We start from the raw sequence: 4,377 nt of genomic DNA, 5'->3' as shown, positions 1-4,377 counted from the left end.
ACGAAGTGCTTGTACTGTACATCTCGGTTTTATTTTATTACATAAGTAAAGAATATTTAAAATACAGTAGAAGAATATTTTTTTATAACATTTAGTAACTTACCATAAGATCATTGTCGATTATTTTTCTTCTTCGTAAATAAGAAATATTATCTTTTATATACCATCGATCTTCGTATCTTCCAAACATTTTAGGTTTCATTTGAGCAATTTTATACAACGCTTCTAAATGGCAATAATTGCATTGAAATCCATCTGCTTGCACGTCCGTTTCACATAAACCATTCATATTATCACAGATGTAATCTTTCCTCCTCCTAATACTGTATATAAAAAACTCTATGCAATTTTTGCAGGCAGGACCTCCATAATAGTCTGTCCAGGCTTGACGTTTGCCACATACACATATCGACGAGATGTTTCTACCTACAACACATTTATTAGTTTTACTTTGAAAATAGACGTATTGTAAAGAGTGAGCTTTCATTTATCTATACAAAACTGAAAAATCATTAGTTGACTGCAGGCATTCAAAAAATGATTTTATTATGAAAAATGCTGCAAGAAACGTGGTAATGAAAACAATTATTATTTACGAAATATAACTTTTATTTATAATATTTCTAAAAATGAAAATTGTTAGCATTATAGTCATGTGAATTTTGAATAAAATCATACGAAAAGATAAAATATTCCACCATTTAATGGACAGCTTCAAATGATTTTAAAACAATAATCGATTTTTTCAAAATATTATCTTGCAATTATAAAATTACAATTATATTAATATTTTTTTGTGTTGAAAACTTGAATGTTAACCAGGAGTCGAGTGGATAAAATCAGAGAACTACTGAATGAATAGAACCACTAAGGAACTAAATGGAATAGAGTGGTAGAATCACTGAAGAACTTTGTCGCAATTTAATGTTTATTCAACGTGCTAGCCACGTGTGCGACACCTAAACAGTAGCCAGTTTCCTATAGGAAACCATCCCGAGCGCCGTTCGCTTAAGCAGATTGCCTTTGTGTTACGACAAATTGTACATATTTTCATTGTATCATTCCAATCTACTTATTCGACTGAATTACTCATAACATTCCGATTTGTTTCAAACTAATTCAATATTTTTTGATTGTTAAGCTTTAACCTTAAAGCAAACGAACTTCGAAAAGTCACAAAAAAATTCACGAAATTGAACATTAAATAACAAATCTTTTCTCCTCAAACATTTACTTTCGTCTACAGACTCGCGTTTTTTGTTTATTACAACAACGTAACAATTCTACCTCAAAAGAATGTGCGGTAAATTAAACTCTCGTGAATAGCATAGAACCATTTTAGCGTTAAACATGTGAAAAATTGAGAGAATTATGCCTGAACAATGAATGATACAAATCAAATGACATTTAAAACACAAATTACAAATCAACTCCTCGCTATTATAAATGTAACCCTTAACCACGGAAGAACTATAATAAATCAATATTAAAATTAATGTTAAAAATCAAAATAAACATGCAAAACATTTTCGACGTTACCTCTAATATACCTAAAGTTTTCGATCTGTTCGATTGTTGCCATGATCGTCGATTGTTTAAAAGATTAAAATCTAATCAAATTCGATGACAAAAAATTATAAGTTAAGACTCGAAGTTTTACTCTTATATCACGTTTAACTCATTTGCTTAATATCAACGTGTTATTAGGAACTTTCACTCGATTTATCTAATTATTATCTAATTTAGAATATTATTAATATGTAAAAGTATTTATTGATATTTACCGAGATGTTTAATAATCTAAATAGTAATTTAGCAATAATATAATGATTGCCATTTACTTTTACAGGCATCTGTTAGTTAAGCGTATATTTATTGTTGTTAATGTAGAAATTTAATTGATGTGTATTAAATTATGATTTAAATTGTCTGATGAATACTTATTGTTTTATGTAAATATATCTTTTTACGATTATATGATTCGTTTCGCGTTGCCCACTAGTGCTCGAGAGTAAATGGTGATAGTTGGTCGCAAGTTCGCACCTGACACACGGACTAATCAACTGAAGTTTTCCAAGTTTTTTTCGCGTGTCTAACACGTAAATAACAACGGGTTCTCATAGCAAATTTTATCGGGATAATAATAGATAAAAAATATTATTAAATAATTTTTCAAATGAAAAGTTGTATTGCTTATCAAATAAGTGACGTATTCAATATATAAGAACTTCATATAAGAAAGTACAAGATACTCTGTTAATTAATGAACAAGTAATATAGTATCTTTTAATGTAATATAGTCGACCGCAATCACCTAGGCGAATGCTTCTGAAGAGAAGTTTCGATGGAAAGCAAGTCTTTATTTAGACGTTTGACTAATATACAAATTCTGGAAAACATCACACTGCCAGCCTTATAAGTACTTGTGTTTAGTTCTTTTGTCCATTCAGGCACTGGCTCCCCGACAAATATTACAATTATACGTTAATTAGCAAAGACAATAATTTTCAAATAAGAAAATATGAGAAGAAATGTAATACTTAAAAGACAACAAATTACACATCAAATTATCCGTTGTCAGTAAGAAGAGAATGTTTTTATTGCAGCATAATCTGAAACTGCACAACAGTAAAACTGCAGGATAGAATATTGGACCAGAAAAAGTTAACAGATAAATTTTTATGGCTATCTAAATATCTTAAATTAATGGATAGAAAGATATAAATTAGATAGTTTAATAACAAAATAGAGTAACTGTGATATAATACTTTTACCAAAATACCGTTTCTCAATTTCCAAGCAATTAGCCGAGTAGATAAAAACAACAGTTGTCCTGAGTTTGCGCCCAGTCAAGTTCACGTGAAATTTTCTGACATTTGTTCATGTAACTCCTAAATGGGACCAGTTTCACATAAAAAACTTTCCGGGAGTCACCCCCTCGTCAGGTCGCTGTTGTGTAAAGCAGTATACAAATAAAACCAAAATCGGATATCTAAAACGAAAAGGAGAAAACCCGCTGCTCTGGAAGATCCGAAATCGAATCTTTTAGATCGTCAATTTCCGGTAATTTTTCCGAGTGGTATTCTGACGAGCCCCATCCCTCATTATACGGACACAGATCTGGTTGGATGGTGAGGGTCAGAAAGTTCATAATGGGCTTTCAGCAAGATCATAATGGACATGACTCAGCTAATCCATAATGAGCTCGCTAAAAAGACATGTTAGCGCTAAATAATGCAGACAGAATTAAAAATGAAAAACAAGTGGAGATCAACGAAAGCTTTTCCAATCGAAAAGTTTTCAATTCTTCCCATCTTTACTCTAAATCATTTTAAATGGAACCTATTTATCGCTAGAAAAGATTTTACAATAAAAATGAACATTTATCTATCATAGCATGAAAATAAAAAACATTACTAAAACGTTAAAAATGGTAAAAATTAAGTACCGTGCTATTTCGGTTTAAACAGGTTTTACTGTATTATTATTCATTCGGCAATGATTTTCATTCACACACAGCATTATATTATTATTAAGATAATTTAACTTACATGTTTTAAAGAAGCAAATGGTCATTTAACTTCCAATCTTTTCTGTTGTCGTACAACTTCAGGTTTGTGTTGTTGTCAAGAAACCTCGGCAAACGATTTATTTAAGGTCAAATTTCATACTTATATGTAAGGTTTTAAAAAAATAATTCAAAACTTGATATTTGCATAATCAGATACTAGATAAAATTTTAATTAGGGCCTACAGCAAGTTCACTTTAATATCATTAAGAAAATGATTTATTTATATTCTGAAAAACCCTGGTTTAACGACTTTAAATAAATTTGATTTTTCAATAATTTGCCTGAAGGATCCAGGTACTTTAATACTCAGCCTACCAGTGGAAAGTACCTGGAATCGAATCCGGGCGAGCAACTTCCCAAGAATTTAATCGTGAGTTGTCTGTCCCGAATCACTTCGTTTCTGCTCTTCGTCGTTTGCACCAGTCGAAATCTATAGGTTTAAGCCGAAACAATTTCTTACATGTATTTGGCATTTTAAGGAACTTTTATTGAATATAAATAAATCAATTTTATTTTCTTAAAGTATTTCTGTAAACAGGAAAACTTGAATGGGTAAGTCCAAAGCACCCACTTATGGTCAAGTGGATAAAACAACTAATCGCTGGTGAGTGCCATTAGTGACACCTCACAAACGGCCTGACCATGTGGTTTCCCGGGTCTTCTTCACGTGTCGAATACCAAAATTAGAGCCAGTTTCCCATAGAAAGTCCTCCCGGGAGAGAGGATTGCCTATGCGTTGTGTCGTCTTCTTTCATCAATGTAATCCAAGTAACGAAAAGTACTGTAGCTAATTGCGTGTATTATT

Source organism: Centruroides vittatus, unplaced genomic scaffold (assembly GCF_030686945.1).
Source record: "Centruroides vittatus isolate TY-2023 unplaced genomic scaffold, ASM3068694v2 contig_223, whole genome shotgun sequence".
Taxonomy (NCBI): Eukaryota; Metazoa; Arthropoda; class Arachnida; order Scorpiones; family Buthidae; genus Centruroides; species Centruroides vittatus.
This window is presented reverse-complemented; position numbering follows the sequence as displayed.